The sequence below is a fragment of the Lygodium microphyllum genome, chromosome 13 (genome assembly GCF_053477565.2).
Source record: "Lygodium microphyllum isolate KBCC chromosome 13, Lygodium_microphyllum_v1.1.10, whole genome shotgun sequence".
NCBI classification, from domain to species: Eukaryota; Viridiplantae; Streptophyta; class Polypodiopsida; order Schizaeales; family Lygodiaceae; genus Lygodium; species Lygodium microphyllum.
Window position 1 is genome coordinate 147,768,297 of NC_141147.1, and position 26,902 is coordinate 147,795,198.

Genomic DNA, 26,902 nt, shown 5'->3' on the forward strand with positions numbered 1-26,902 from the left:
GATTAATATTACCTTCCAAAAGTTAACTAAACCAATCTAAACATAGAAACATTCATACCCCAAACACTTGACTACTTTCCTTACTGTAGGGACAATAAATTCATAAAGATAAGAAACTAGGGTTTGTCCCTAAGGTTCTTAAATGAAGAAACCCTAGGCCTGACATTCGTCAGCTTAAAGAATCTAGACAGATTATTCCATCGCAGGACTTGCGCAACATGTATGAAATCATTTTGTGATTGATTCACAAGGAGAAAAGGGGAAAAAAACCCTCATCAAGGACGGCAGACCCTTACGCAAGTTATCTTGCAAAAAGACGTATTTTTGGATATCCTTCTAAATAAGGAAAGTTGTAAACCAGAAACTAGCATATCTAAGGTACCTTAGGGTTAACCAAGTTGGGTATGCCCTACACCGGAATGTAAGAGATTTTGCCAAGTTACAAGACACATTGGGAACGAGTGCTGATACACTCAAAAAGGAAAGAACACTTCCTTAGCAGTTTGCCATACAATTGGGTTGATTAATGGAAATGTTTGTGCTTGCTAGAGATTTTAGGGCTTTGTTTGAATTATGAATTACAAATTAAATAAGTACCTATACTTCAGGTTAAAGACCTGAAGGGAGAGGCAGCTTCAGTTATCCCCGACTGCCTGCCTGACCCTAACCAAGGGGGTTGTTTGACCGCACCGGGAACGTGGACCAAACCCGCCGCGAGAGGTCTCTCTGTTGAGTTCTACTTGGAGCTGGAGGACGCTTGGGTGCCACGGGGGCTCTGGCCATAAATCCCTCGCCTTCCGGATCCTGCACAAGAGGCTAACGTGACTCAGGATTGGATCTCGAGGCCCGCATACTAGTTGACGGGCGGAAGCTTGGAATAGTGATCCCTGGAGATTACTGGTTAGCCTTCAGGCAGATCATGAAAAAGCCTATGGGCGGAACTCCTTGTATTTCAAAGATAAAATGATGAAATGTTAAAAGAACTTGCTTGATGTTGTTTTTCTATGTCACGTAATAAGATTACGTGAAGGAACCAGTGCTTAACAAGGTTAATTAAAGAAGCTGATTGTTATATGTCAAATTAATGTGTTAGATAATTACATAACTAAAACAAACCGAGGAAAGTGCGGAGGATGGGCCATGGGTCCGTCCTACGGTTGGGTGGTCCCGGTTAGCCGGAAACTTTTCTCAAAAATCTCGAAGAACAGCGGAATGATCATCATCATCAAAAAGAATAACGAGAACGATGACCTAGAGTTACGTCTTACCCGATTTACATTGTTTTAGGGGAACGGAATGGGACTATGCCTTATGGCAGAGAGGTTGAGCTTTGCATCTCTCTCGTTTCCCATTCTCCTTGAACCAAGTGCAGCGTGAATCTGCTTCGGACCTGGCGTTTCTACATAAAGTAGTTCGCTCGGGTCTGACGCTAGTTGCTGTTAGCTAATGACCCATCAGGAAAACCCTAATTCCGGTCGATCCTAAGTGGGAACGGCCAGGATACTTCTGCTACATGGCAGACGCGGGAAGAACTAGATCGCAAAACCCGTAACATTCCATGGGAGTGACGGGCGGAGCTTTCTAGACATCCTTTCTAATGGACTGCTAAGACGTGTCCTGGATGATACTAGGGGACACGTTACAGTTTGTATCAGAGCCGACCAATAACGGAATTGTTTTTATGAGATCTCAATATAATGAAGTAAAGAAATTGTTGATGTCCAAACATTTCCTCATCTTCAATGTTGTCTTGCAGAACTATGAAGCGTGGAACAAGTTTTTGGTGTTTCGGGTCATGTTTATGACCGCAATGCATTCTCCACTTTATAGACAAAGAATTGAGATGATGAACATCCTGGAGCAGATTTATAATCCATCACCTTTATACATAGAATGAAGATGGATAGGGTCTTCAGGAATCTACTACATAGCCGCCCACCGGTTTGCTTATCTACAGACCAACCTAAAGAGGATCAAGTGGTTAGAAGACTTGAAAGTCGTGAAGCTGTTCATTTTTGTGGAAGCTCACGTAAATTCGACTTTACATATTCAAGGTCGGAGGGTTTAAATGAACTCATATGTATATGAGGAAGTAACCCGTGTAATCCCAGCCGACAGGATTAAAGTGTTGGGCCGCCATGAGAAGTATGGATTCCAATGGAAAGGGTATCCAGAACTTCCAATAAATTATCGATTCCTAAAGATCCATGACCCAAAACCCTACTATTACACAGTTCCTGTAGACAAATGCAATACAACGTTGTTATCCCCAAACTGAATGTAATGATTGGCTTATCATCACACGAAACGTTGTATAAGGCTATGCCCATGTAAATACAAATAAAGACTTCTTTTTATCAATATATGGTTGTGCATAAGAGTTGTTAAAAAGTTAAGTAGCTACATTGTTACGAGATAGCTGAACTAAAAATTGAAAGATAAGCTAACGTCGATTATCATATAATAACGTTAAGAAAACTTTTATCGAGGCACAACCCCAGGTACAGGTTCCAAATTCGCCTCCTACATCAAGTACTGCTGTGACCCAAGAGAAGAAGTTCCTCCTCAAGTAGATAAAGCCACCCGAGTTTGACGGGAGAGGCAGATTCGTCCAGGCTGATGCTGAAATTTGGATTGAATCCATGGAGGATTACTTTGAAGCAGCTGGTACTGCACCTAAAAATAAGGCCATGCTCGCCAAGTTAAAGCTCACCGGCAAAGCCAGACTTTGGTGAAAGCAATGGTGCAGGGATCAAGGGATTTCAGAGGGGTCCATTACCTGGGAGAAGTTGAAGAAAGCCGTGCAGGGAAGATATTTACCACCTACATATCGTACACAGAAAATAAATGAGTTCTACGAGCTAAAACAGCTAGCACTCACTCTTGACGCATACTACTCTAAATTGGTCTCACTTTTAAAGTATGCGCCATAGATGGACATGACACAGCAAGTGTCCAAATTTTGCGCGGGCTTAAATCCACCCGTAAATACCCGTCTCGAATCTATGCGTCCATCAGATCTTCAGGATGCACTCATTCGAGCGGCGCCTATAATTCAGGATATGCAAGCTAGACCAAGGGGTAACAAAACTTGGTCCTATAGTGACCCGAACAGAGGAGCATTCAGACCTCAAGTGAAGAGAGTTCAAGGTCACAATCAGGGACAAAGGAAGAAAGCAAGGACAAATAATGTCAACAACTTTATTCCTACTCAAAGTAATGGCCAAAACCTCCGATGTTTCCACTACAACAAACCCGGTCACTTCAAGAGGCAATGTCCCAAGCTCAGCGGGGGACATCGTCAAATGCCTTTCCAAGGTGCAGGCCGCAGGCAAGGAGCCGCCACCCGTGGAAGAGGAAGAACTGCCTGCATTGCCAATAGGCAAACATGCGAAGAAGAAGATGAGGAAAATCTGACTATGGAAGCAGAATTCAAAAGAGCGACCGTCCATGCCACTTTACACAAGAAAGGGCCGAATCGCCAGTTCTCGGTGATTCAGACACCGTCGGACTATCAAGGTAAAGGTTTCAAAACCTTGATTGATTGTGGCAGTACACATTCCTTTATCTCACCAGCATGTGCAAAAAGATTAGGAATAGCCACAATAGAAGCACCTACCCTGCTTGTGGAATTGACAAACGGTCGTGAGGTAACTTGTACCAAGCAAACTGCTAAGGTGGAATTCTTTCTGGGAGGAAAGAAAACCTCAGTCAAATTCAGAGTCATGAATTTAGGTATCCATGAGTGTCTACTCGGGATGGATTGGCTTAAGCCTAATGACGCCCACATCCACTGTGGAAAGGGTCAAGTTTCCTTTCGAAACTCTGAAAGGAAATTTATCACAACTCAAGGTGAGGCAGGAGTGCCAAGAATCCAATTAGCCAAAGTATCTCGGATCATAAAAGGAGTCAGAAAAGGATTACCTGTTTACCTGATCAAACTCAACAAATTAGATCAAAAGCAAGAGTCTCATGAAGGACCTTCTTGGCTAAAGGAATACGCTGACGTAGCACCAATTGCAAGGAGACCTTATAGAATGTCCATACCGGAAGCAATTGAGTTGAAGGAACAACTCAAGCAACTGTTGGATCAGGGTTACATCCGGCCTAGCAACTCACCGTGGGGAGCTCCAGTACTATTCCAGAAAAAGAAAGATGGGACACTTCGACTATGTATTGATTACCGAGGGTTGAATCAATCAACAGTCAAGAACAAGTATCCTATTCCTAGAATTGATGAGCTTCTCGATCGTCTTCAAGGTGCAAAGATCTTCTCCAAGATTGATCTCAGGTCAGTTTATTATCAGATAAGGATCAAGGAAGAAGATATTCCAAAGACGGCCTTCAATACAAGATATGGGCACTTTGAGTTCCTGGTTATGTCATTCGGGCTTACCAATGCACCTGCCACCTTCAATAGATTAATGCATGATATTTTTAGACCATATCTTGATGATTTCGTGCTTGTCTTCTTCAATGATACTTTAGTCTATTCTAAACAGGAAGAAGATCATGAACCTCAACTTCGGATTGTCCTTGAGACAATGAGGTCTCATAAGCTGTATGCAAAAATGAAGAAGTGTGCATTCTTCAAGCCTCAGATTGAATATCTGGGATTCATAGTATCATCAAAAGGAATATCAGTAGATCCAGCCAAGGTCAGAGAGATGTGCTTGAATGGCCAATACTAGTATCCGTCAAAGAGATACGTAGCTTTCTTGGATTGACAGGATGGTATAGGTTCTTCATCAAAAACTATGCTTTGATTGCAGCACCTCTTACAGACTTATTAAAGAAGCAGACTTCTATTACATGGTCAACTTCCGAACAGAATAGCTTCGACAAATTGAAGCAAAGTTTGGTATCAGCACCTATTCTAAAACTTCCTGACCTCAATAAAGAGTTCGAGGTAGTAAGTGATGCTAGCATTCTTGCCTTGGGGTATGTACTTATGCAGGAAGGTCATCCAGTAGCATACTCTTCAAGGAAATTGAAGAGTCATGAAAAGAATTATGCCATGCATGATCTGGAATTATTAGCTGTCATCCATGCTCTAAAGCTTTGGAGACACTACCTGTTGGGTAACAAGTTTACTCTAGTAACCGATCATAAGAGTCTCAAATGGATTTTTACCCAGAACGAGCTCAACATGAGGCAATGTCGGTGGATTGAAGTATTGGAGGAATATGATTTTGAAATCAAGTACCGACCGGGGAAGGAGAATGTAGTTGCCGATGCACTCAGTCGCAAGGCATTCCTAAATTCCCTAATCTTGCAGAATCCATCAACGGCCAGATCTCTGGCTACAAAGGTATCTATGCCAAACAACCCTATACTTGAACTAGCTAGAGAGGAAGCATGCCATGATTTGGCCTACCAAACATTGATAAAGGAAATATCTACCAAGGAGCAGAATCAAAAGTTGCAAGCTAAGTATCAGGAATTTTCCATTGATAATAGACTTGTCTACTACAGAACAAGGCTGTGTATACCAGCAAGCCAGTCACTTAAGTAGAAGATATTATGGGAAGCTCATGATTCTCCTTTCGCAGGACATCCTGGCTATGCAAAAACTCTTAATGCAGTTAGGAAGAGCTACCATTGGGAGAGGCTTAAAGGTGACGTTCTCAAGTATGTCACTGAATGTTTGTCTTGCCAACGTATCAAGGCCCAACATGTCATGATGCCAGGGAAACTGCAACCGCTTGACATTCCCCAAATGAAATGGGAATTCATCAGTATGGATTTTGTTGTGGGCTTACCCCAAGTCCAAGGAGGATACAATTCCATTTTGGTTGTGGTTGACATGCTTACCAAGGTTGCACACCTGATTCCAGTAAAGACAAACTATAAAGAGAGTTTCCTTGTAAATTTTTATCGTTTTTGGACACATATATGCCTATTTCTGGGCATTTCTTCATTCCCTCTCAAAGCTCTAGTTTTGTGTGAATTTTTGTGTACTCTTCTCCTAATATGGTTTCTTGTATACGAATTCTTCTGAAGCAACACTCAGTACTATCTACAACACTCTCTACCCTGATACAAGCAATCTCAAGAGTGGTTTTGATAGCATTTACTAAAATCAAATAATCTCTATCTATAATACTCTCTACCCTGCTACAAGCAATCTCCCCCTTTGGTACTGTGCTATAAGATATCTTTCTCTTCAACACTCTATACTACGAGCAATCAAGTGATAATGGAGGTATCTTTATTTTTTTAAATCTCTGTGTGATGTTATTATTCTTCATAGTTGTTGTTTAATCCTTAAGTGTCAATTCATAGATAGAGAGAGAGAGGGGGGGCAAGAGAGAGAATGGGAGGAAGAGAGAGAACTGTGTGAGATGAACTAAGAAAATAAGTGATAGAGTGACAAAGAGTAAATTAGGGTAGAAGATAAGATCATGTTATTGTTCTCCACTAGCCAAGATTCTGTGTAAATGTGTTTAAATATCTTTGATCAATTCTTCTTGAGAGAGAGAGAGAGAGAGAGAGAGAGAGAGAGAGTGTGTGTGTGTGTGTGTGTGTGTGTGTGTATTTTGGATAGAATAGAAGATAAGATTGGATGCTAATTAGAGGTAGATTAAAATCTAAGATTTTAGGCAAATTAGGGGTTGATTAGGATCTATCATTACTAAAATCAAGAGAAAGAACAAGATTCAATTGGCTAAAAAGAACATAGATATAGTGAATCAAAGGGATGTAATTGTGTGATTTGAGCCAATCCATAATTAGCTGCATGCTGTTGGATTGATGCTGACCTGTAGCTCCCAGATATTTAGACATTCATGCTATTGATCAAAAAATTGGCATCGACTCCTTAGCTTACTATTAATCAAAGGAGTGTAATTGTATAATGTTAAAATTGGCATATATTTTTCTTTACAGGATGCAAGTGCAAGATGTACCAAGAGAAAGAGAGATATTCACTTTCAATTGGAGGATGAATATATACCAATGTTCAAAAGAACTATAGAAAGGGATGATGCAATAAGATACATGATGCAACAAGAAAGAAATGCAAGGAAAAAAAATGTGGATCTTTGGGTTGATGGTTGGATTTATCCACCCAATCCAATCACTCAAAGGCCACCACAATTATGTTCCCTTATGCAGAGAATGATACTATTGCCAAATCCCTAAGCAAGGATATGGTCAAAAATGCATTGGAAAATTGAAAATTTAGGGACATTGTAGATGGTGTCACAAGTGAACATCTTAGGGATGTGAGAAACTTGTTTAGTGCTATAGATGCTCCGAGATCATGTGACAAGGTGGGAATGAGTTTTGAGTCATATAGTATGCTCTATAAACAATTGGATACAAGATTTAAGCAAGTCTTCAAAACTAATCAAGTAATGTCTCTATCAAAACCATTTCACATAAAGAAGGCTCGAAAACAACTAGATGAGAAAGTTTTAGAACTAATTGGTAAGCCAACACATCTGGAAAATACACACATATTGAAGTATGGTTCCAAAGAAGTTACATTTGTATTGAATGCATCCAACAACTTTGTATTGGACATATGTAGGGTTCAAATTGCTATGGTCAAGTTCTACAATATGTCTATGGAAGAATGTAGAGGCAAGCTTAAGTTTATCCTCAAACTTGATGAGAGTGAGATTATTAAGGGGAATTGAAGGTGTAAGTATAACACTTATGAATCGAGCATTGGATCCCAACATCGGTAAAAACCATCCTTTATACTTTAGTGTATAGTTAGATAATGAAATATGGTGGCTTGTAGCATTTGAAGTACCAAAGAAGGACCATGAAGCACTTAAAGTTTTTTTAAACCTCACTAATATACCCAGTGTTATTCAACAGTAAAATAATGGAGCAATTTTACACATCAAGGGGTTTGGGGACTATCAAGTTGAATGGCCTCTTGCAGGTGATTTAAAAACATTGAAGTGTATGTTTGGTTTATCAAATGCGACGAATGTAAAATTTACGTGCACACTACATGCAAACTAGGAAGAAAGGGAGAGATGGAAAGATAGAATGGCTTTCCAAGGCATGACAACAAGGTGCTCCAACACGTGATCAAAAAGTCATGAGAAATGGAATGCTAGTTCCAATGGCTCCAAAATTGTGCCCTATTTTGGAAATACCACTAACAAGGGTTCACTTTTGCACATTGCATTGTTTGGTTAGAATAATTGAGAAGCTAGTATATGAATATATATGCTTTGCATACAAGATGCAGCATGTGTTAGAAGTTGATGCTACATGCAAGATGGTAGAACAAGTCCTCCCTGAAGTTGGATTGCACAAGGGCCAAGTAGAAATAAAAAAAGATGAGAAAAAATCAGAAAGAGAGGAAATATCCCTTGTAAACCATGATTTGGCGGACCTAAGGCTAGGACATTTATATCTCCACCTCGAGATGAGGAAGGCAATATACTTGTAAAACAACTAGAGAAGTATGAAGCATGGAAAAAGTTGCACCTTGCTGTTTTGGATTGGAGCAATGGGGAACAAACAAGGATTCCAAAGGCAGAAGTGTGGATACACCTAGATAGATTAGTAACTCTCTTACAAAAGTTGATGTTTAGGAATGGTGATGCCAATACATTTAAAGAGACGATTGCTAAATTTCAAAAGTCCATGGTGGAGGCATGGACTACAAAAATTATAACACACTAGATGGTCAGTATTGTCACCATTACAAAAAAAAATCATCATTTTGAATTAGTTTCTATTTCTAATCTCTCTTCTTATGCAGCATATACTTGAAGCACATGGTCCATACTTTGTAGATCAAGGAATTTTGGCAGTATGGTCAACTCAAGGCATGGAACGATCTCATTGGTAAGCTCGTTGTGCTTTTCAAAAGGCAACAGATCATGGAGGTGGCATCAATGATTCCAATTCTATGAGGTAATTATTACAATGGTGGTATAGGAGATTAGAGATACGATACAAGGAAAAAGAAAAGAAGTCTAAAACCTCTCGAACAGAATTTATAAGTAGGGCAATATATGAAGTGAGAAAAGCAAGTTATGAAAATAGCACAACTAGACAATGCCACATAGAATGCTTGGCAACCCAAGAGAGAGGTGGCAAGAAATGGAGACCTAGATAAAGATAATACTTTTGGTGCATTTAGAAATTTTGTTTAAAATTCCCAAGGTTTTTCACTATGTTTTTCAAAGATGATTTTGAACTATGTTTTTTTATTTTAAAGTTCATTTACACCATAGTAAGTTTAAAAGTTTTGTACTTGAGTTAAGTCCCTCCTTTCATTTTTTTCCCATTCCTCTTCACTTTACCCTCCACCTTTCTATCCTTCATCATCACAACCATGGCATGTTCCAAGCTTCCTATCAAGAAGGCGCCTACAAGAGCAAGAGCTCAACACTCTACCAAATCTAGTGAGCGTACTGTGAGTGAAAAAAGTCCCTTGGTGGTCAACAATGGTGGCCATACTATAGATAATAATGGTGGTGCTACTGTGTCCAACAATGGTAGCCCTAATGTGGTCAATAATGATGGTTTGCCATTGTCCAGAAATGGTGGTCCACATGCTCCAATTGCTCCACCTCCCACTATTGCTCCAGCTGGTAATTCACATCCTCCAACACATAAGAAGTGAAGATGGAGACTAGGCACAACTGTGCTACTTGAGATAAGAAAATTCCAAAAGAGTGCTAACTTGATTATTTCTAAGGCACCATTATCTAGGTTAGTGCGAGAAATACTGTAAGATGTGCACTTAGGGCATCATCACAAGTTCTTTTCAAGGAACCAGGCAAGGAATGTGGAGCGATGGTCAAGCCAAGCCTTGCTTGCTCTCCAAGAAGCAGCTGAAAGTTACTTGATTGATCTAATGGGTGATTCTTAACTTTTAGTCATTCATGTCCGATGTATCACTATTAAGCCCATTGATATGGTTCTTATTCGTAGGATCCACAACAACAAGGATGCATTTAATCTTAATGTCAACAATATGCTTTGAGAAGCTACCTTGTAATTGGATCTATATTTTTGGCTCATGTTTGGTTGTAGATTGTAAGGAGCTTAGTTTTTGTTTATCTTTCCAGTAGACTTTCAAGTAATTGATAATAGTGGTCTACAAAATGGAGGTAAACTTTGCCTAGCTCTAGTTGTACTTGGTGCAATGCACTATCTACCGTGTATTTCATGGTTTTGTAATACCAAATCTGATATTTGATATTCTATTTTGCCATGATTTGCATTGTGTGTATTTTCAAGTTTTTAATTTTGAAAGTAGTTTTGTTGAGGATAAATTCAATGCACAATCACGCACACATTAGTGATTAGTTTTACATGGGCCAATGCATTATATCTTTACTGTATTTAGTGATTTGGCAACACTATATTTGATATGCGATATTCCATTTGACCCATGACTTTTTTTTTGAATTTTTAAGTTTCCAATATTTCATGTAGTTTGAATGAAAACACATTTAATATGCAGTTGTGCACACTTGGTGTGGTGGTGAGTTTTTATGTTATCGGTGAAGTATAATCAAGTTAATGCATTTTCAAAAAATGATTGAACCGTCAATTTTATAAATCGAAATATGGTGAAACTTCATCCACATGTCGAACATCATAAAAACTCATGGATAATAAAAAATTAGCCCCATCAAAAGTCTCTGGGACATTTGTCCGGAGGCTCGCATCTAAGGCCTTGAATCTGGGAATTCAAGGCCCATGATGTCAGCATGTGTCCCATAAACTTCTAATGATGCCAAAAAAAATTTAGGTAGTTGATGTACCCTAAAGGAGTCCACAAGTAAAATTTCACGTAAATCAAATTACTAGTCATATTTTTTCAAAGTCTGGATACATTAGTTCAAGTTTAAGGGTTTTTTGAAAGTTTTGCTATAAGTTTAAAGTTTCACATCATTTTACACATTTCACTTTTGAGTTTTGAGTTTTGTCTCCTAGAAGACATGGCACCCACCAACAAGCGGCCCGAAGATACCCCTAGAAATCCTATGCAAAGGCCACCTCCCCCCAAGACCTCCCCATTACTAGTGGCTCTTTGTGAGATCCGTCATTACCAGAAGACAACGCACCTCGTGATACCAAAGGCTCCATTCTAGAAGCTAGTGCATGAGATTATGGACGGCATACTCATTAAAAAAAGTAGGAGGCACTTCCCAGATAGAACATGGTTGCAACAACCCGATCATTGGACTGTCGAAGCCCTCCTTGCACTATAGGAAGCTGCCAAATCTTACGTCATCGACTTGTTTGGAGACTCGATCTATGCAACAGTACATGTAAGGAGAGTCACCGTCGCCAATAGGGATTTGCAAATAGTGAGGTTCTTTCGGTGATGAAAGGATAGTCCTCGCAAAGATCAACAATGATAGGGGTATACTACCAAAACATAATATATGGAATCTAGCTTCCAAAGAAATTTTGTAAAACCCTAGTTGTAATGGATCCCATGTAAAATGTTATGAATATGAATAAAAAATTTTTGGCGTGTCTTATTTTTGTTTATTCACTTGTTATTTGTTTTATTTGTGTCTTTGAGTTATCGTTACATACATTTGAATGAATACATGTTGCGCACAAACTCAATAAAGCACTATGTATTAAATTTAGGATACAAATCGTGTTGCGTATAAATCCGATAAATAAACGTAACATTCAAGTAAAAAATAGTCATAAATGACACATATGACAAACTAGATTGCATGCAAATCCAACAAATATCGATTTTCATTACTTCAAGAGAAGATTACAAAATACATTACATTTATGATGAGATATCGTTTGACACTAAGTACATCTACTCTCTCCTAGGCTTCTTTGAGCTAGTAGACTCCCCATGGTTAGAGCTTTTCTTGATCATAGGCAGCAACACATTTTGCCCTAGTAGTTCCTGCCTAATGACATTGGGGTCTTCAACACCAGCAACCATGCCACATGCCACCATGGAAAAAAGTGGCCGAGACCTAGTACTAGAGAATGAATAGAGGAGCTTCGAATGTTGAAGCAACACTACTTTCTCCAAGCTAGAGTTCGTTGGGATGGTCTTGAAGGGCCCAGCTTTCATTAGTGCCCTCAACTTCAAGAATTTCTCAGCAAAGGCGGAGAGCATGTCTTATGGAATACAATGATTTTGCTCACAAGTTGGCCGATATACTCCTTCAATGCCTACTCATGCACACTTCCTTGGCTACCCGATCGGTCACCTTGTCTAGATGAAAATTCATCTATATAAATAATGTCATGCATCACACAAGTTCTGTGTTAAGAAGTGGACTGGAGAGAGAGAAAGAGGAGAGAGAAGAAAAAGAGTGCAAAGAAGAGGGAGAAATAGAGTGACGAGGAGAGAGAAAAACTAGAATAGGAGAGAGAAAGACAGAAAAGAGAAAGAAGCCATTGAAGCTATGAGCAAGGAGAGTAATGTATTAATGTGTCAAAAGATAGGAAAATTTACATGTCTTCTCCTTTTATACCAATGTCAGTGTGCCATGGCATATCATCAATATTTTTTATACACTAAATCCTTATTATTCCCATCTTCTTACAATCCATCCCATCCCAAAGGTTTTTGCCCTAAAAAACAAACATAGAAAGACTAGAAAAGGATGGATAGAATAGAGTACTGCTCTATTTTACAGCTATACAAATGGGAAAATGAATGAAAGATGCTTGACATGTAGACTAGAATGAAAGAAAAAAAGTAAGCCTCAACTATATACATGATCATGAATTCTTTAAATGTATATGGAGCCATAAAGTCTTTAACTGATGAGCCCAAAATGAAGTAGACAACTTGTTGTGTAAACAGACCCTACCAAATCTTCCATAACTTCTAGTAGAAGTGTCCAAATGAGGCATGCCACATGTCTAAACATAGCTCTTGAAGAGTAATTTGACGCTATGTAAGTGGCTTAATTCTGAAAATGAGGCATAATAAAAGCTATTCTAAAACAATGTGCTGTCATGTCCATGACTGCACCAAAACTAGCTCCATAGGAAGTAGGCTTTAGCCAATGTGTCCTTTAGAAAAGGAAACTCATCTAACATAGAATCAGGCCTCCAAGAAGCTTCCTCAAGTGTTAAACCTCTCCATTTGATCAAATATTCAATGATAGAACGAGATCAAAGCTTCTTCTCACGCTGATCTATGACAGCCTTTGGGAAGTACTGAATAAGACATTCTTCATCAATAGATGGCATCTCATCAATTATATCAATTGGATCGCCATATAAAGGTTTGAGCTTACTAACATGGAAGACATTATGCATCTTTGTGGAAGAGGGTAGCTCCAATTTGTATGCCAAGTCTCCAATGCGCTTTAAGATCCGATAGGGGCCATAAAATCAGTTAGCAAGCTTGTTAGTAGATCCATCTTTCAAAGTAGAGTACCTAAACTTGGGCACCTTTAATAAGACCAATTCCCCTTCTTGGAACTTGGAGCCCCAAGAGGAACACCAAGGAAAATGGAATTCTCTTGCAAGAAAATCTATCTTGTAACATCAACAAGCTTTTTTACTAGGTTTTATATGATCACAATGAAGAAAAGAACACCAAGCATAACAAATCTTCATGCAATATCATGTAGATCTCCCACGGATTTGATAGAATCAACCATATTCTTCAATATCTTCACAAAATCCATCAATAGAACAAAGAAATCAAAGGAATACACCATCTTTGAATGGAAATACATCACATAGTATTCATCTTCAATATCTTCATAGTCTTCTCTCTCAATCTCTCATATACAATCACTCTGTTTTAGTAGAATTGGCTATCTCTGACTCTCTCTCTCTCTCTCCATCAATAATATATCATATCCTCATTACAATGCTTTCATAATCACCCACAATAATCCTTCTTAGGTCGTGGATATCCCTCCCAAGAGGTGTGTATGATGTGAAGAGGCACCAGAGCCACTACAGTGTCCTTTCATAGCTCACTAATGTCACTTCACTTCAGTCTTTACTTGAGTCTTCAGCAGCTACTTCTTTCACTTCTTTTAGCTCTTTTGCACTTGTATTCACCTCTTTCCAAGGCTAGAAAACTTTTCCAAGCTACACATACAGAAGGTCTACAGAACAGTCACAGTATAGTACCAGAAGAGCTACAGAACAGTTACAGTACAGAGACAAAAGATCTACAGAAGGTTACAGAACCTCATAACTCATACTCAAACCATTCCAAACTCTCAAAAACTATTCAATAAACTTTCACAAGATCTCAATCTTCATCAATCATCAATCCATGCTTAATACAGAAGACAATCAGAACAAAACAGAAGCTTAACAGAAGGTATACAGAACCAATCAGAACCTATCAGAACATCACAGAACCTCATATCTCCACTGACAATCATCATGAACTTCCAAAACATAATCAATATCATCCAAAAAACTCTCAAACCACTTCCAAACCAATCAATCATCTCATAAAATCAACCATTCAACTCTCAAAAACAACAAAAATCAGCCAAAAAATAGGTCATTTCAACACAATATATCCCCACACTTAATAAGGAAGCGTCCTCGCGACCCAGGAAAAAGGGAATACAAGTGCATTCAAAAGCTCAACTTTGATCTTCAATATATCTTCAAAAACAATCCATCCAACCACGACCCCAACTTATAACATGTATCTGATATAAAGAATACAACGAAAGGAAAACCCTTTATACATTAACACTTCTTATCAAACTGAAAATCACAACAAACTTGTAAACGATATAAGAGGTTTCTTCTTCTTCTTCTGCATCAACATCTTCAACTATCCAACCACGACCCCATCACTACAATTCTCCAAAATATAGCTCGCACAAAAGCCAATAGAATAGGCAACCACCATGATCGTATTACATCAATTAACCCACAACACAAATACTACACACAACACAACCATCTGAATGACTCCTCCAAAAAGAGAGATTTGATCATTAAAAATCATCCACCATACATGGCAAAGGTATCAATGAATATGATCCCTCTTGAAAGATTGGTGATTTCGAAAATGATCCATAGACAAAGATTCATCTACAAATGTCTTGGGAGGATTCTGAAAAAACCGAAGGCAGCACATCCTTTCGAACAGGACAAGGTATCTGCTAGGCAAACACAGGGCATGAAAGTACAATACATCCAGCTGCTGGGAATCAATGCTCACATTGACATTCATGCACAACTTTGGAATAGGCTTTGAATCATTATGAGAATGTCTATGCATGTATGCCAGATACCAAGCAAAATGAGCAGTCAATCTCACCGAAGGATTCAGAGACTGTGAATATTGGTGAGCAAAATGAATATAGTTCTGGTATGCTTGACTGGCAGTTATCCATTCTCCTGGAATTATTGGCCAATTGATTTGAGGTCCTGTAAGAGAAACATTCGAGCTCCATCCCCTTCTTCTGGAAATCTGATGATCAAACCCGTCATAGTCACTAACCAATTGAGGTGGTTGAGATATAGAAGTGGCAGGAGATGGAAATGGAATAAGGAAAAGTGGATGAAGAGATGGGTAGGCAAAATCATAAAAGGATGAATAATTTAAAGAAGGAATGGCTGAAAATTGTAGGAAATCACTTAAGAAGGATGTTAACTGATAAATAGGAAAGGTAGAAGATACATGAATGGATGGAGAAGGACATGATGGAGAAGGGAAAAATACTCTATCCTCGATAAAAGAGCAGTATGTAACTATGGGAATTTGAGGAAAAGATTGAGGTTGGAAAAGAAGGGGTAAGATGTTTGTGTAATTGGTTTGATAGAGGGAAAGATATATATCATAACGGTGAGCCAGTTGTTGGTAATACAGTAGGGTAGGAACAGAGGGACCTAAGATAGATCTTCTTTGATAGGCATCGAAAAAGGTAGAATCAAATGGATTATGTTTGGAAAGATAAGCTAAGAGATCCACCCTCAGTTGATTAGTGCTCTGTACATAGGTAGGGGTTGTGTTCTGTCTTTGATTCAGGACCACAGAATCAATCATGGTATGCCAGGAATTATCAGGGCAAGTAGCCACTTTGGAGGAGTAACTCTGAAACATGTCATCTATTCGCAACTCCAAATGGTTGACATACAAAACAGCTTGTAAAACCACGTCTCCCACATACCAAGCCATATCCACTTCATCTGGAATCAACAAGTCTCCTCGTAGATACATATATGACATAAACAAGGTATCGGTCATGACAGAATCTTCAAACACCATACGGACCACCTCTGTCAGCAACTCAAGAGACCAAGCCCCACTCCAACCATCCTCTGGAAGAGGAAGATCCATCGTGGAAAGCTTCATGTAGAAGGCCAACTTCTCTAATTGATAGTGGACAAAGAAAGAATGGTCCAGAGTAACATATTCCTGGAATTGCTCAAATGAAGACCATAGCAAATCCATTCGAGATTGCAATCTTTCCACTTTATCTTGGAAGAGAGGACACAAGGTAGCTTGTCTTTGAAGAGCTGACAAGTCCTGCTGTGAGAGAGAAGGGATCAAGGGAACATGAGGGCTTGGAGGAACAGACCGTGACTTTGCCAGTTGATCTTGCAACTGCTTGATTTGGGAAGCTTGTGATTCCATTGTGTCATTAGCAGTCTATAAGGCTGAAAGTTTGACATCTAAAAGAGTTTGGAACTCTTGCACTTCTTTGGACATCCTCTCCTTCTCCTCTGAGATTCTAGTGACCTCTGATTGAGCCTCTATTAACTGAATCTTCAAAGAAGATATCTCATCTCTTTGGGTTGCAATCAGTTGGGTTTGTTGCTCCATCTGCTTAAACAAATCTGCTAGGGTATCCTTAGCAGAGGCTAACTCGGATGTTGCCTTATGCAACTGGTCCTTAGACTGCATCAGTTCTTCATAAAAGGAAGTATATAGCTATTGAACACAGGCTGTCACTGACAGTTCAATAGAACTCTGAATGTCTTTACATAGGAAAGGAATGGCATCTCCCGAGACTAGACTGTTCAGTGAGGGGATTGATATGTCCAACAAACCTTCTCGATGTGCTCTGAACAGGTTATTACATGTGAGATAAGCAGGGAGATCACTGCCAGAGGTAGCAGGAATGGGCACTGAAGGAAGAAGTGAAGGAGCTTTATCTGCTACCCGCTTCAATCATTTGCGCTGTATGACCAGGGAAGGCGGAGAATCCAAATCCTCTATATCAATTGGTTCTAACTCATCTGAAGGTGGAGGAGGAGGTACTGGATCAGATGGAGGAGGTGGAGGCACACTCTTCTGTAAACCTAAGTAGGTCAAGAAGGCAGACAAGTATGATCCATAGGTGACATTGGTAACATTGCCCCTGGTAACTTTGACGAAATATTGATCCATCTTAGTGAGTAGGTAAGTGCTCCAATCAATAGCTACTCCTTTTAACACCATCCTTGAAGTTGTAAAGAGCTCTTTGGACAAGTAATGGGATGGCGTTTTTGCAGGCATAAACCTGTCTTGGAGAAACTGATAGACCAACTTCCACACAGGATCAATGATCATGGAAAAGCAAACTCCTGAAGAGTTGATCACCTTCTTAACATCCAGAATTTCCCTGGTCTGTTTTTGTAACGGCTTCAAAATCTCTTCGTTAGAGAAAAGCTGGCGAGTTGTAACAAAGGGTTCACCTTTGGAGGGAAGAGACAGAGCCTTCCCGAGGCCTCGAGGTGTCAAAGTCATGGAAGTACCCTGGACCAGTCCTAACTTCTTGCTATAGGAGGCCAGAAACTCGTCACACATCGATGGATCCTTTGGAAGCAATGGAAAGGAGGTAGCCACGAAAGTCACGAGTCCCACCTTCGTGAGAGGCTCAAAAGTGAGTAGGGAAGAGTAATCCCTACTGACTAGTGGGACATACTGGATAGGGGGAGGAGCATGAGGCGCCATTCAGATGGTAAACACACACACCACAAACACAGACAAACAAAGAGAATGCTTACAAAGCAATAGACAAAAACCAAGGATAAGATATCAACCAAAACGGTAAAACGTGACTCGACTAACTATCCCAAGCAAACCACAGCCTAGAAAAAATTTGACATGACCTCTAGACATATGCGACCGAAAGCTTCATGCTATGCAACATGCAAATACCCAAATCCCCGTATCAGGCAATTTAAAAAAAAACTACACGCCGTACCCTTAACCATAACAAAAAGACTAAACCAAAACATAACAACAACCCACACATATCAAGACCACAACTTTGATAATCAAGTTTTGACCATGGAGACAACTCCAAAGACTTCGCATACCCATCCCACGAAACGAGTTCATTAAAAAGGGAAAATTAAGTGCAGTGAGGGGGAATTAATTTAATGAAATGTTTATTTTAATAAATTATTAAGAAATGGCTGAATTTTTATTAAGTGATAAACCTTATCAAGAAAACGGCGGTTCCTTCTTAAAAATTTAATTACCAATTATTAGGTTAAAGCGGTGCATTAATCCGAATCCCGGACTTCAATACCTAGACTAGGTCTCTAAATGCAAGTTCATTTATTAAAAATTAAGGTGATGTGGAGCGTTTTTTTGCCAACGCGTGCTCTTGTGATGACGGCTAGTTCATTTTAATTAAAAATATTAAAGTGCCTCTTAAGCACACTTAACGCGTGCTAAGTGAACGGCGGGTTAATTTTTATTTAAAAAATGGTGTGTTTAGCGTGAATGCACGTATTATGGTGGTGTTTAGGGTTCATTTTAAAAATTAATTGTGAATTTTGGGGTAGCAGGAAAAAAATAAAAATAAAAAAAGAAAAATACCTGGTAGTGGGTGTATGTGAATACAATGAATGCGCTCTTCTCAATCCAAAATATATGTCAGCAATCCAAAAAGAACCAATGTATTTGGATTTTTTTCTAGATTTTTCAGTTGGTATTTTGAATGAAAAATGATTTTTTTATTAATTTAGGTATTTAATGAATTATTTTTACAGCTTAAAAATATTTCAATGAATTTTTAGGAATTTTTGGCAATGAATTTGAAATTTTTTTCCATTTTTAATGAATTTTTTTAATTTTTTGGGTATTTTTAAAAGAATTTTTAATTTTAAAATGGTCTTTTTTTTTGCAATTCAAAAAAATATGGCAATTTGTTGCAGAAAGATTAGAAATTTTTTAGGATTTTTCTGTAATTTGTTTTTTTGGATTTTAAGTGTTTTTTTAATGTTTTTTTTTTTAATTTTCCAATGTATTTTGAAGGTTTCGGGTTTTTGAAGTAAAAATCCGAGAAAATACCCAGAAATAGACTGTGTGTCAGCTGCGTGTAAACAGCCAGCTGCACACCACCTCACGGACCAGCTCACGCTCGCATCCCCACGCGTGAACATCCGCTAACAGTCTCCCGCACACGATCACAAACAATCACAATCAACCACTCGCGCGTGTGTCAAAGGACGAAGAATGGTATGGGGAGGTTGTGTCCAGTGATTTCCGCGGGTGTCTGCATCTCGAGGGGAAACAAGGGTTTGGGGAGGTGGCTGCGGGTGCTGCTGGTTGCAACGGGTGAAAGGGGTCTTGTGTAGAGTTTCTGCGGGCGGGTTTCTACGGAGGGGAAACAGGGGCTTATGGACGGGGTCTGCGGTTCGACGGGTTTCTGGGGGGAGAACAGGGGCTTGTGTGGGGGTAGGGTGGTTTGGTGGTGGGACTGGGGGCTTGGGTGGGGGTAGGGTGGTTTGGTGGTGGGACTGGGGGCTTGGGTGGGGGGGTTGGTGGGTGTGTGTTTGTGGGGGGAAAGGGGGCTTAGATGGAGGGTGGGTGGATTTGGTGTATGTGGGGGAAGGGGGGCTTACATGGGGATGGGGGGGTTTGGACACGTGGTGTGCAGGGTAGGTCAACGAGGCGCAGGCAGCGGGCGTTATGGCTAGGAGCAGGGCGCTGTCGGGCGGCGCGAGAGCACCACGTGGCCAGAGGCTGCACGGGGCCGCGAGGGCTGGAGGCACGACAAGGAGGAGGGTCGTTGTCGGTAGCCAGGGCGGCACATCACGGCGAGGAGGGGGCACAGCGCCCGGAGGCAGCAGGGCCGTCAAAGACGGACAGGGCGAGGCAGCGGGCTTCACAGCGCCAGGATTTCTTCGCCATGTGGCCTACTACAGAAGATTTATTGCACATTTTGCAACCAAGGCAGTCCCTCTGCACAAGATCTTAAGGAAAGATGCGGATTTCCTTTGGACTAATGACTATGAAAAAGCCTTTAATACCCTAAAATAGTGCCTTATCCAAGCACCTATCTTATAGCCTCTCCTGATTGGACGAAGGAGCTTCATGTGCACACAGATGCATCAGTTGAAGGGCTAGGCGCTATCTTATGTCAAAGGGGCCCCTAGATCAGCTGATATATTATGCAAGCCGAAAGGTCACTGATAGGGAATGGAACTACACAGTGATAGAGCTTGACTGCTTGGCAATGGTGTTTGCACTGGAGAAGTTTCGACACTATCTATTGTTAACGCATTTCAAGTTCTACGTGGATCATGAAGCCCTGTCCTTCTTGATGAATGAAGCAGATTGTAAAGGACGACTGATGAGATGGTTGCTCCTATTCCAGGAGTTTGACTTTGAAGTGGTCAGTAACCCTAGCCGTTCCCATGTCCTAGCCGATCATCTATCACGGATCCCTCAAACTACAGAAGAGGAACATGATGATCCAGACCTTTCTGATGCTTCCTTGTTTCTACCTGAAACAGTTACTCCCTAGTATGCAGACATAGCCAATCTCTTGGCAACTCAACAATATCCTCCTGGCATCTCAAGCCGTGAGAAGAAGAAGCTTCTATTAGAATCAGCCCCCTACACTTTGCTAGGCGGTGCAATGTATAAGAGAGACAAAGATGAAGTATTGCAAAGATGTGTTGCAGGGGATGAAATCGGCTTAGTATTGAAAGCATGCCATGACGGACCATGTGGTGGACAGTTTGCAAGAGAAGTGACAGCCAGGAAGGCTCTGTTGGTGGGATACTGGTGGCCAACCCTCAACAAGGATGCACATGACTACTGCAAGAGATGTGATGCCTGTCAGCGAATGGGGAAACCCACAAAAAAAACTATCATGCCATTGCAGCCTATTCTTCCCCTAAAGCCATTTGATAAGTGGGGGATTGATTTTGTGGGTCCCATTGATCCACCCACCAGACAGAAGTAGAACAAATACATCTTAGTATGTACGGATTATGCCACAAAGTGGTGTGAAGCTAAAGCCCTAAAGCATGACCATGGTAACAACATAGCTTTGTTCATGTATGAAAATATTATCACCCGTTTTGGCAGTCCCCTCAAGCTAGTAAGTGACAGAGGTACTCATTTCCTTAACAAAATCATGGAGGAGCTGACGGAGCTGTATAAGATCCACCATCACAAGTCCCCACTCCTTACTATCCTAGAGTCAACGGCCAAGTTGAAGTCACCAATCGCATCCTCTGCTCGATCCTGACAAGAACGATTGCCGCACATCATCGCGACTGGGATGATTGACTTATAGAGGCCCTTTGGACATATAGAACCTCCCATAAGGCAGCTACAAGACAGACCTCTTTCCAGCTAGTGTATGGTACCGAAGTCGTCTTTCCTGTTGAACTGGAATTGCCCTCTTTGCGAGTGGCAGTTAAAGAACGCTTGGGAGATGATGAATCACTGCAACGCCGCCTCCTACACTTGGAATGTTTGGATGGGATTCGGTGGATGGCCCTACAGTACATGGAAACCACTCAAGTGCAATGCAAGGCCTATCATAACAGTTTCATCAAGCACAAGGAGTTCAAAGAAGGTGATCTTGTCTTGGCCTATGATTCGAGATTTGGCAAGTTTCCTGGCAAGCTTCAACAACGGTGAATGGGCCCATACAAGGTTCTTGCTGTCAATCCTAATGGCTCTGTTTAGGTGCAGACTGTTGATGCCTTTGATGATCCTTTTTTGAACAATGGCTATTGTTTGAAGAAGTACTTCCCTCCTTGGGGATCTTGACAATCACAGTCGACCTACCCTCCCCCTTTTGGGCGTCACACTGTCATTCTCTTCGTGCTTCTGATAGCCCTTATGATTCTCCTCATGAGGCGGCCTCGTTCTGCTAGCCCTTCACAAATACCTCTCAACCCTACCTTGTTCTCTTCTCGTCTGATCCAACAAAGATGGTGAGGTTGGTCCCGACACATGGTATTTCTACTATTCTCTTTATTAATGAAAAAAGAAAAAAGGAAAAAAGAAGAAGAAGAAAAAAAAAACAGACAACTATTATGGGAGAAAAGGAAGAAATTCCTTGTCATAACAGGCCTCGTTCCAAGAAAAGGTGGAAACACCCTTGGGTGGGAAGCTGACTGTGGAAAAGGTAGTAACACCCCGTAGTTCAGGATAGCTGACTCACCAATAGCACCTTTTCAGCAAGTAATTTGAACCCACCTCCCTTGGTGCACTGCCTCTACAATATTAGTCCGTCTGCCCTTCCTAACATACGACTTTTCTTACAAATCATTGAAGTACTAGACTTGTTGGCTCCCTCCCTCGGTACGCCTCGTCTTCAATATCGTGATGACAACAATAGCCGACATGATCTTTATCACCAACCCCCTGAGTGATGCAAGCTTTCATCCTAACAGGATGGGGACGTGAGTATGGGCTGCCCTATGTATCTTTCAATAGAGTGTGAGACAGAGGGTAGGCTGAGTGACCAGTCTTTCCCTTTAAATCAAATGAGAGGTGAGATGTGTGACTTGAGTGTTGCACACCTGGGATGGGACTTTCAATGCACAATGCACGATCTGTTCCTGTACGCTGCATCATAAGGCTCCCTGGCCTTCCTTCTTGCATTGTATGCTAGCACAGGGCAGGATGCACAGTTGCACCATCAAATGTGCACAAGGCATACAACCTCTGCAAAAGTGCCAGTGATGATTACATCAATGGGTTTCAGGAATAGGTTGCCCTCCTGGATGTTTCAACAGAGCGTGAGACATAGGGTGGGATGAGTGTGACTGATGTTTCTTCAATCAAGTATTGAGAGGTGAGGCTTGAGGGACATTATGACAATTGGAGTCAGGTACGTTTCTATTTCCCTCTGCACCCACAGGATGGGTCTCTACCATCAGCACAGGACACATCACTGTGTTCTGTATACTGCACTACAAGGCTCCCTGGCCTTCATGCTTGCACCTATGTGAGATGAGGTTGGACGCACTAATGTACCATCAATTGTGCACCCTGGCATACTCCTTCTGCCCCATTCCCTTGTCGATTCTGAAACTGGGTGTGAGATCTAGGTTTCATCATTATTAACTCGAGTGATGTAAGTTATGGGGCGAGTGACTGTTCTCTTATTCCTCTTGAGTGCCCGTGAGTTGAGTGACTATCCTTCGTCAATGACACCTCCCCCAATGGGCTTCATCAACCAGCTACCTCCCCGGGTGTTGTTGCATGGTCCCTGCCATGCTGGCTGAATGATGGAGTGAGCCGTGGTAATCAACCATTACAAAAAACACACACACACAAAACCACAAAAAAAAACTAACAAAAAAACAAGCAAACAAAAGAAAATTAAAAAGAGACAAATTAAAAAAAACAAAAAAAACCAAACAAAAGAACAAAACCCAAAGAAGGAGATAACAAAAAAGAAAAAAAGAAAAAAAGAAAAAAAGAAAAAAAGAAAAAAAGAAAAAAAGAAAAAACTCCCCCCAAGGTTTCCCTTCCCTCCCTTCTTTCCTCTCTTCTTCTCTCTCTCTCTCCTTGTCTTTCTCTCTCCCCATTCTTCTCCTCGTTCCCTTCTTCCTCCTTCCTCTCCACCTCCTCCCCCCCTGTCCTCCTCCTTTCTCCTCCTTCCCCCCTCTTCTTCTCCTTCTTCCTCCTTCCTCCCTCTCCCTCTCTCCCCCTCCTCCCTTCTCCTTCTCTCTTCCTTCTCCTCCTCCTTCCTCCCCTTTTCTTCCTTCCCTTTCCCTCCCTGCAGCCGCTTCCTTGCCGCCTGCGGCCTGCGTCCGCCTCCTGGCCGCCTGCGTCCTCCTCTCCCACCCCTTCTCCTTCACCTCCACCTCTTCCTCCTCCCCCACCTCCAACTCCTCCTCCACCACCACCTTTATCCTCCTCCTTCCCCCCCCCAATTTCCCCCCTCCCCCCCAAACCCCCCGCCCGTCCCTTTGGAACCTCCCCACTCCCAAATTTAACCCCACCCCCAAATTACCCCCCCTCCCAAAAAAATTTAAACCCCCCCTAAATTTAACCCCCTCTTCTTAAATTTGACCCCCACCCCCAAATTTGACCCCCTTCCCCCTAATTTTGGCCCCTCCCCCCAAATTTAACCCGCTCCCCCTAAATTTGACCCCTCCCCCCCTAATTTAACACCCTCCCCACATTTACCCCTCCCCTTTTCTTAATTTACCTCACCTCCCGCCTAAGCTCCCTGTCCCACCCCCCTACCTCCATCCTTTACCCTTCTAACTTGCTCGCCCCCCTTCGTGCACTATAGTTGACATTTTGGTGTCGGTGGATGTTCGCGTGCGTTCATGCACGAGGACGCGCATCCGCCTTGTTTGTGCGGTAGGGTCTTGCAGCCATTCGTACGCAGTCACAGTCATCAGAGCTGTTCATATGCAGCCACCGGTACTTCAAATCCCAAAAACTCTAAAAACACATTAACAAATCTAAAAATTCATTAAAATTTAATTAAAATCCAAAAATTTTACAAAAACATTCTTGAAAAATCTCGAATATTTCTGTAAACAATTGAAATATTTTTCAAACTAAAAATCTCAGAAAAAAATTTACAAAAAATTCGAAATTTGAAAATTCTTTTTAAAAATATTTAAAAACTAGCCAAAATTTATTAAAAGTTGATAAAAATATCGATATGATTTCAAAAAAATTTCAAAAAATTCCATAAACTCCCTTGTACATTTTGAGAATATTTGACCAATTGAAAATGCTTTCATAAGTGGCCAAAGTAGTATTTGAGGACAAAAATCCTAATTTTGATGCTTGAATTCATGCAAAATTCATTTCCAATCTCAACAATAAGCTGAAAAATGTGAATTCAATCTGATTAGCTTTTTGACACTTGATGCTCATGATTGGTTGCTAAAATTTCATGTTCACATCCTTTTTTTAAAAACCAAAATCTATTATTTTAAAAAAACCAAAAAAATCATAACCATAAATTCCAATCAATTCAATATCCCAACATATCCATCTTTTTGTTTTGGTTATACGTATCATTTGTTTTATTCTTTTTGGTCAATGTGTTAGTTGTTTTTTTTCATTTTTTTTGTACAACAGGACAACTAGTTTTAGTCGACCTTTTGTCCGTCGTGTGGAATACTTGTGGATTGCGCCCTTTTTTTTAAAGGATGTGGTATCAAACTTTACAGACATCCCCACCCATTACCAGGTTTTTTCCTCTTTTCCCCTCTCCCACGTTGCACCATAACACACATGTAATTGTAATAAAATCAACTGATCGTTGCATCCACCAAATAAACAGAATGTACTTCATTAATTTTTAATTTAAAAGGAACCCTACCGTTAATTGTAAAGGAAACCCCACCATTGCACGAGCACATGGCACAATAACCCACATAATTTTCTAAAAATAAATCCATAGTGCACGGGCTACAGATACAATTTATTTGTACTTAAAATGAACCCCTGCCATCACGCATGCATGCGCTTTGCTCCACAGATCACGTAATTTGTAACAATGAATTGCATTTTTAGAGATCCCCAGTCAGTCAAGTGAGTCTAAGTAGGGGTTGGGATTGTGGAATCGATTCACTATGCATTAATGGTTAATTAATAATGAACTGCAATCTAATTTGTACATGGTTAAAATGAATTCGATAGTGTTCATCCATCCATGTTCACTACACCATAGGTTTATGCAATGCATTTACGGGGTTTGGGATTTGTTAAGTCCAAGATGTCGGTCTGGTTCATCTCTCTTTATTTTGCTGGTCCAAGTCTTGGATTTTGTTTGAGTCTGGTCATTGTTTAGGGTACGGTGTGTTTGCGTTTTTATTTTTGATTGCCTGATTACGCAGGATCAAGGTGCTTGCTTGTTGTATAACATGAAGCTTTCGGTCGCACAAGTACGTAGATCATGTCAAATTTTTTTTCGTAGGATGTGAATTATTTGGGGAAGTCTGGTCCAATTTGGTCTAGTCATCTATCCTTTGTTTTGATATTCTTCTTAGTGTTGATTTGTCTAGGTTTTGTAGGAATTTTTTTGTCTTTTTCCTTGATTGTGTGTGTGGGTTTTCTGTTGTAGTCTGAATGGCATCTACCTCTATTCCTCCTATTGTCATCCAGCATGTGCCGTTGTCGGTGCATGACTATGCTCTTCTCTTGGAGGTAGATTGCATTTGCCATGCTGGTCTTCGTCCTTTTGTGGCTTTGAAGTTTTTGCCAGTGGACAACACGATTTGCTACTCCTTCCTGGAATCCTACAAGAACCACTCTGGCTTGGTTTATAACCGATGCTTTTGCTTATCCACAGCCAATATCAGTGATGCGTTGTATTTTCCTCTTTCAGCGTCTTTCATCCCTAGTGGAAATCAATTATTCAGCTGAGGAGATCCTTTCTCTCATGCAGAAAGAAACCTCTACCCCTTTGGTCTCCATCAAATTTATCACCAGTTCTGGGGTTTCTGTATCTCACATCTCCTCCTCGATATGGAAACAACTTTACTAGTTTCTACAAGACAGGTTCATGTCAGGGAAGCCTGCTTCCAAATGTCTCTCCAAGGAGCTGTTCACTGCTTCTGTTAGAATCCTGAAGGGAGCCAAGTTCAATTGGGCAGCATTCATGCTCGCAAAGATGGATCATCATTTTCAGAGAGTTCAGAAAGGTCAGGGCAGTAATGTCTCTTACAGTGTTTTTCTTCAGTAGATTATCTCCCTTGCACCTCCTCCTGGTGGTGTGCCAGTTCCTGATCCTGCTCCTCTTTTGAAGAAGCCTCC